This window comes from Apium graveolens, chromosome 9 (genome assembly GCF_009905375.1).
Source record: "Apium graveolens cultivar Ventura chromosome 9, ASM990537v1, whole genome shotgun sequence".
Lineage (NCBI taxonomy): Eukaryota > Viridiplantae > Streptophyta > Magnoliopsida > Apiales > Apiaceae > Apium > Apium graveolens.
The window spans coordinates 198,045,283-198,053,878 of record NC_133655.1 but is presented as its reverse complement, the minus strand read 5'-3'; the positions used below and the strand labels follow the sequence as shown (position 1 = coordinate 198,053,878).

The 8,596-nt window shown below is 40.4% G+C and overlaps 1 non-coding gene across 1 annotated transcript; it reads left to right on the top strand.

The window, feature by feature from the left end:
* The first annotated feature begins 2,620 nt into the window (after positions 1-2,620).
* On the top strand, positions 2,621-2,727 carry LOC141688469 (small nucleolar RNA R71). Its single transcript, XR_012561911.1, has one exon. It is a non-coding gene; the product is annotated as a small nucleolar RNA R71 (small nucleolar RNA).
* The last annotated feature ends 5,869 nt before the right edge of the window (positions 2,728-8,596 follow it).

Genomic DNA, 8,596 nt, shown 5'->3' with positions numbered 1-8,596 from the left:
GGCATTCATCAAAAGAATCTCCAAATACAGAGAAGTCGTCCATGAACACATCCACATTCTGGACAATTATATCAGAAAAGATGGCCATCATACATTTCTAAAATATGGCTGGCGCAGCACACAGACCAAAAGAAACTCGTCTCAAAGCAAAAGTGTTGAAAGGACATTTAAATGTAGTCTTCTCCTGAACTTCTGGAACGATACAAATCTGATTATATCCCGAATAGCCATCCAGAAGACAATAGTAATCATGCCCAGCCAATCTATCAAGCATCTGATCAATGAAAGGAAGCGGGAAGTGATCCTTCGTTGTAGCCTTGTTCAGCTTCCTATAATCCATGCAAACTCTCCACCCTATGACTATTCGTGTCGGAATAAGCTCATTCTTCTCATTTGCTACCACAGTAATACCACCTTTCTTTGGCACACATTGAACCGGGCTTACCCATGAACTGTCAGAAATAGGGTAGATAATCCCTGCATCTAGCCACTTAAGAATTTCCTTCTTCACTACTTCCTTCATGATTTGATTAAGTCTTCTTTGCTGCTCGACCGTAGGCTTGCTACCTTCCTCTAGCAGAATTTTATGCATGCAATAAGAAGGGTTGATTCCCTTTATATCTGCTATAGTCCGGCCAATTGCTGATTTGAACTCTCTCGGAATCCTCAGAAGTTTTTCCTTATCACTACCTGAAAGGTCAGATGCAATAATAACAGGAAAAGTAGATGCATCACCTAAAAATGCATACCTCAAATGCTCAAGTAAAGGCTTAAGCTCAAGAGTGGGAGCTTCCTCAATAGATGGCTTGAGGCGTTTAGAAGCTTTGTTCAATTCCTCTATTCCAAGAGATTCAAAAGGCATATCTATCTTCCTCTTCCAGGGAGAAGCATTCAAATATTGCAAGTGCTCGTCGCCCTCGTCATCTTCACTATCTGAATTTCCCAAAAAGGCTTTCTCTAAGGTATCAAACCTTAGCAATTGATCAAGTTCTGAAGTAACTACGAAATCGACCAATTCCACCTTTAAGCACTCCTCATTTTCCGTAGGAAATTTCATAGCATTGAACACATTAAAAGTTACATCCTGATCTAGCACTCGCATCGTAAGCTCACCCTTCTGCACATCTATCAAGGTTCGGCAAGTTTCCAAAAAAGGTCTTCCCAAGATTATGGGAATCTTCTTATCCTCCTCAAAATCAAGAATTACGAAATCAGCAGGGAAGATGAGTTTATCAACCTTGACCGAGACATCCTCCACAATACCTCGCGGATAAGTAATAGAACAGTCGGCTAACTGCAAGGTCATATAAGTCGGTTTTGGATCAGGTAAGTCCAACTGCTTGAAGATTGATATTGGCATTAGATTAATGCTAGCTCCCAAGTCACATAAGCATCTGTCAAAAGACACTTTTCCAATAGTACACTGAATAGTGAAGCTTCCTGGATCTTTAAGCTTCGGAGGCAACTTCTGTTACAGTACAGCACTACATTCCTCCGTAAGAGCGACTGTCTCTAAATCATCTAGCTTCACTTTATGAGAGAGAATACCTTTCATAAACTTTGCATAACTAGGAATCTGCTCAAGAGCCTCAGCGAAAGGTATGTTGATATGAAGTTTCTTGAACACCTCCAGAAACTTCTTAAATTGCGTGTCCATCTTTTTCTTCTGCAACCGTTTAGAAAAAGGCGGTGGAGGATAGATCTGTTTCTCCCTCGTATTACCCTCAGGAGGAGTGTGCTCAACAGTAGTCTTCCTTGGTTCCACTTCTACTACCTGCTGCTCTACTTCTTTCTCAGCCTCAGCTTCTTCAGTCAACACTTGAGTTTGTTCGGGATTCGCAACCTTTCCAGACCTTAAAATGATTGTCATTACTTGCTCCTTAGCTTCCCTCTTTCCTTAGCTTCCCTCTTTCCTGGCACTTCAGTCACTAGGTAGTGTACCAGGCTGACGATTAAGGAAGGCATTGACAATTTGCCCAATTTGATTTTCCAAGGTCTTGATAGAAACGGCTTGACTCTTACACATAAGTTTCAACTCCTCTAATTCAGATTTTTCATTGGCTTGTTGCAGTTGGAGTTGTTGTCTTGGTGCATATTGAGCTTGCTGAAAACCAGGGGGTTGTACTGCTTAGCTGGATACTGCTGATAAGGCTGTTGAACCGCATTCTGAGTGTTGCTCCAACTAAAATTAGGATAATTGCGGTTGTTGGGATGATAAGTGGCTGACACAGGTTGCTGCGAATGCTGAAAGTTGCTCACGAACTGAGCTGATTCACTAGAAATTGTGCACTGATCAGTCTCATGGGCACCAGCGCAAAGCTCACAAACACTAGCAATTTGATTAACCCCATAGATATCCAAAGTGTCCACCTTCATCTTCAAAGCCTTAAGTTGGGCAGCTATAGCAGTTGCTGCATCCAACTCCAGAATTCCTGCTACCTTTCCCTGAGTCAGTCTCTGGGAAGGATTCTGGTACTTATTAGCAGCCATCAGTTCAATAAGTTCATAAGCTTCATCATAGCTTTTAGCCCACAAGGCTCCTCCTGATGCTGCATCAAGCATGGGTCTAGAAGTAGCATCCAATCCATTGTAGAAATAGTTAATAATCATCCAATCAGGCATGCCATGGTGTGGGTACTTCCTTAGCATCTCTTTATATCGATCCCAAGCCTCACACAGAGATTCTCCAGTTTGCTGAGCAAACTGAGTAAGAGCATTCCTGATTGCAGCAGTCTTCGCCATAGGGAAGAATTTAGTGAGAAACTTTTGAGCAAGATCTTCCCAAGTGGTGATAGACCCTGCTGGTAGAGAATGTAACCAGCACTTAGATTTGTCCCTCAGAGAGAATGGGAAGAGTCGCAGCTTGATAGCATCTTCAGTCACATCATTGAATTTAAAAGTGTCGCAGATCTCGATGAAATCCCTGATGTGCATGTTGGGGTCTTCAGTAGGAGAACCCCCAAACTGAACTGAGTTCTTTATCATCTGAATTGTGCTTGACTTGATCTCAAAAGTGTTAGCCCTGATGGCTGGCCTGATGATGCTTGACTGAATGTCATTAATCTTAGGCTGAGAATAGTCCATCAAAGCCTTAGGATTTTCTGCTTGATCACCAATCTTTACTAAAGATGGTTCCTCGATTTTCTCTTCTTCTTCTACCTTCTTTTCTTCCTCAAAAACTTACCTTCGAACCACCACAAGTTCTTCCTCGGCTTTATCCAGTGTTCTCTTACGAGTACGCGAACGCGTATGCATACACCCTCGCAAGAGTACCTGAAATAAAGCAAGGAAACAAATAAGTAACAATGTCCGAGTCAATGAACTTTAACGACCACTGATGGAAAGCACATAAACTATAAATTAACAATGTTATCCCTGGCAGTAGCGCCAAAAACTTGTTAGTCACTAAATACGCGCTAATAATTCACGCAAGTATACGCGTTCGCAAGTAATATAGAATCTTTTCTCGTTCGTTCCCACAGAGACTGGCGTTGGTTAACTATGTAATTTATGCACCTATGCACCGATGATATGGTTATTATCCAATGCTAAGACGATAAAAAATTGGGTTATTTATACTACAAATTAAACTAATGATTATAACTAAGAGAATAAAGAGAGTTGTATATTATATGAGACATATATGGGATTCTAACTTCATTAAATACTTCATTCAATAGCCTTATTATTCTTAACCTTAGCATGCAATGGTGATGACACTAATCAGATAACACGAAACTGCTAAACGCCAACTTTTGTTGCACGAATAACATACTACCAGACATTTACAAAAGAGATAGAAGCTGAATAGACACCAATTATATTGAGACCCTGTATGTCTATAGAATTTGACAACATAACGGTTTAAGCACAAATTATCTATCATGATGATTACATAGGGCAAGTAAGATGGTTAAAATTACCTACGAATCATGTATAAAAATAACACATGAACCTATGCTAGCATGGCAAGTTTTAAATCCTTAAATTCACTGTCGCTTCATTAAGAATTAACACGCTATCTTACAAGTTCGCGACTCTTATAAGACGAATAAGCACAACCAATACTAGGTTATCATTCAATCACCACACACTAAGGCATATAAACAATTTAACTAAAGAAATCCATAAATAAATCCACTAGAACCCCGCGATAACGATTAGCCCATAATCGGACTTATCATCAACGTGGGTTTCAATGAAAGCATGGTATAATAAATGTAGTCTTTATACTTAAATAACAAAACCAAGTACGAAACAAGAGTAAAGGTTCACAAGTAAGAAAACTAGTATCCAAGTTACAACTTAAAACAAATATTCACAAGTAAAAACAAGATCTTTTTCATCTTTGTTGAATCCGTGCTAAAACGGTCTTCTTATGGCTCTCCTTGCGCTCTGGTACGTCTCCCTTATGAAAACGTTCTTATATGAATATATATATATAGAAGCCCTAAAGTCTCCCAATTAGAATTGCATTAGAATCAGGATTCAAAACTTTCGCACCGGCGCGGCCGTGCGCTAACACAGCGCAGGCACGCTGTCATTCTGGAATCCTGGCGCGGTCGCGCGCTAACAGAGCGCGGGCGCGCCGTCCTTCCGGGAAAAACTCAGATTTCATCTTTTTCCTTGCTGCTTCGAGCCAACTTTCCACGAGCTTTTATTCCAACACCACCTTGACACCAAATTAGCACCAAAACAATGCTAATTCACCTGATTACCTAGATAAGACCTGAAATGCAAAAACACTAGAAAACACATTAAAACACTTAACAACTTGAGTACAAATGCATCAATTCAAAGCTTATTAGAGCATAATAAAGTATCATAAATGCCACTCAACAGTGCCCTTATAGTGTATCTCTGGTTTGAAAAAAATAAGAAAATGACAATAACATGGCTTACGTGGGGAAATCAACTGACGCGTCCTGATAAAAGGACGTGCCCCCCATATAACTTGTAAAAAGGAGTTGCTAAAAGCAGAATAACCAGTAAAGTAAAATACGCATTAAGAAAATTCAAGGTATAAAACCTTGAAAATGTAATAGCAAGTAATATTCAGAAACAGTCATAAGTTTACAAATTACAAGGCTTAAGGGACCTGCAACCTTGAGACAGTTCAGATAAAAGTTCATAAATAGACATAAGACGCGTTCTAGGAAGGGGGCGTGTCCTGAGGCTTGTCCTAGTCTTTTGGGGAAGAAGGTGGAGGCTGGGCTTGAAGTGGTGAAGGCGCAGGGGACGCATCATCCTCTTCCAGGCCTAGGATGATCCTTTTGTTCTTGATTGAGTCTGTAGCCCTGGTTCTGAAGTCATTTACCCACTTTTGGGTATCCTCATCAAACTTGGAAAAAGTGTATTTGCTATGAACCCAGAACACCACTTCAAAACCAGCTACAAACCCGTTTTGATATACCAGCTTATTCTCTTCTTTCCAGTCGTGCAATCTATCATCATTCAGAGTATCAAGCTCCAGTTGTATGGTGGAATTTAGAGTAATTATTATTTCCATAGCCTTCTCCACAGAGGTGATATTGCCTTCAAGCTGTGTCTTCTCACCCTCAAGACGCGCCTTGTCTTGCTTTAACTGAAGGATCTCAGCATCTTTCTCTTTGGTGAGAAAAGTAATGCTCTTTTCCATAGATTTGATTTTGTCTTCAGCTTGACTCTTTGCAGTGTCAGTGACAGCAAGACGCGCCCTGAGTCTGGCAGCCATATTGGCATTTTGCCTTGCTTGCATATGAAGCTCGGTTGCTGCTCTCACCATTGCTTGCTCAGTTTGCTCTTCTGTTCTAAAAGTCCAGCCTCTAACCTCTTCCTCGGTAAAAGTGCCAGATGAAGACGCGCCCAGATATATAAGGACAAAAGATTGATCATCAGGTATTGTCTTCTAACGTTTTAAGGGCGCGTCCTCCTTATCTGAGATGTTCACCACAGTGGTGTCGATGATCTTTGGTAGGGGAGAAGGAGCAACAGCAGGCAAAGGATCCTTGGTTTTTGGATCAGGTTTCACAGCAGTGTGCTTGGTCCTGGCTTTCAGCTTTTTGGTGGCCCCAATAGCAAACCCTTTGGGAAGATAAGTCATATCTGTGAAAAAATATGGAAAATATCATAAATGGATGCGTTGAGATAACAGAACGCGCCCTATATGTTTTAACAGTAATATTAAAATGACAAGTATGCATATAAAATTGGACGTGTACCGTGTGATATGACGTTTCATGTGTAAATTATAAAGTATAACATCCTTGTGCAAACATCAAAATCACATAAAGGATACGAGGACGCGTCCTAGCATCAAGATACATCAAAAGGAAAATATACGGATTGTAAGAACATGTCTATATGCCAGGTAAAGTGAAAGTTATGTGTACGAGGATGCATGTATGACGCATCCTAAGTCTATGACGCGTCCTATATATGATAATTCTTACCCTGTTCTAGGTCCACTTGTCTGCTAATGTCAAGTTGGACCAATTATGTGGCATTAAGTCCCTTAGCTTTTTCAGAAGATGTGAGGACGGGTTTTCCATTATAGAAGACACGATATTTACAAATGGAACCAACCCTTGCAGACAGAGCCCCAATTTTCTTAAGATTGGCCTCTGTGATCATATCTTTGAGGTTGAAATGTTCCTCAGCATACTTGAGCACTTTCTATGCTCTCTTTTTTCTCTTTCCTGTTAATTCTTTTTTAGTTCTTTTATCTAAGGAGGAAAGGTGAGGATTATCAAAAAAAAAAGTAAAGGAGTTGAGAAATGGGAAGATGCGTCCTGATTAATATGATGCGTTATGGGAACATCACTTACTTGGTTTTAAGTTGAAGCGAACGCGAACTCTCTTAACATCATAGTTGTAGAAAAAGGGCTCTTTCTAGTCCCTTTCGTGGCTCACCTAGCCTTCATTAAAGCCTTTGTTATTTAACCACTTGTTGACAACAAAGAAGTGGTAACCATGGATAGATTTCCTAATACTGAAGAAGTAGCTAAACTCCTTCATGGAGGGGGCGCCCAACCCAAGGTTGTGGTACATGATATACAAAGCCCATGCTAACTTGTATGAGTTTGGGGATAGTTGAACTGGAGCAACGTTATACCATTTTAAAATTTTCTTGATGTATGGATGCAAGGTCACGCCCACACCCAGAGAAACAAGTTTTGGAGTCAGGACCATTCTAGGGATCCTCAGATTCTCCACGTTAAAAATATTGGGCCTCATCATTCTAAGTGGACGCGCCCAGATTCCCTCCATGTCATAATACTTCATGTTCCATCCAATCTCTAGGTCTGTTGCAGTAGATTTCATCTCAGCACAAGCTAATTTGTGTTCTTTCTTCCTCCAGACATTCTTCTCTGCCTCAGGGAGATCTTCAAGTTATTTACAGTCAAAATCAAACTCTACATCGCTTGGCTCCTAATGTTCCAGTGGAGAGATGGACTATTGAGGAGAGATGGGGTATTTATCAGGCTCAGGAGCTCTTTCCTCAAACTCACCCACGCTATTAGGAGAGGACGCGTCCTGAAAAGGAAACGTGTCATGTTCAGAAGATGCTTCTTGAGCGGATGTGGACGCGCCTGATAAGTGGATTTTATATCCACTTGGAATGCTTTATTACAAGCTTAAATTGGTGTTTTGGACTCAAGTTGTTGGTATTTTGATGTGTTTTTGTGTTATTGCATTTCAGGTATCAGTTAAATGAAGAAAAGAGCTTTTAGAGGAAATATGATGAAAAGTGATCAGAATTGGAATCCAAGGCCATTGTCAAGTTGTAGAGAATCTCAATAGCTTCGCGTGGGCAGTTGAATCGCCTAATTCTGACGAGTAGAACTCAAGTTATGGTCAAAACAAGATTCATCAGAATATTTTTTCCAGTCAGTAGCTGAGCGCCCGCTCAGAGAGCTGAGCGCCCACTCAGGAGAGCTGAGCGGCCGCTCAGGAGGCGGCTAGTCGCTGATTTCGCTAAAAAATCCTTTTTTGAGTAGAATTTGACGATTTTAAGGGTCCAGGTCCACTAGGGGCGTATATATACTTAAAAAAAGGGTTTTCATCATCCAGGAAGATTGGGATACCAAGGAGAAGACCTAGAAGCACAGAACAACTCCGAAAAAGAAGATCTTGTTTTCAACTTGTGATTCTTTGAATTAGTTGTAACTTTGGATGCTCGTTTTCGTTCTTGTTGAACCTAGATCTCGTTTATTCGTACTTTGATTATTATTTAGTTTATTAAGACCTTGTTTATACCATGCTTTCATTGGAACCTATGGTGACGATGAGTTCGATTATGGGCTAATCGTTGTCATGGGATTCTAGCGGATTTACTTATGGATTTCAATAATTAATTATTTCGATATCTTGGTGTGTGGTGATTGTATGATATCCTAGTATTGGTTGTGCTTATTCGTCTTATGTGCGTAGCTAACATATAAGATAGCGTGTTAATCTCTATTGAAGCGACAGTGAATATAGAGGTTTAGAACTTGCCATGCTAGCATAGGTTCTTGTATGTGTATACATGATTCGTAGGTAACTCTAACCGTTTTACTTGCCCTATGTAATCAGGATAGATAACTTGTGCTTAAATCGTTATGTTGTCAAATTC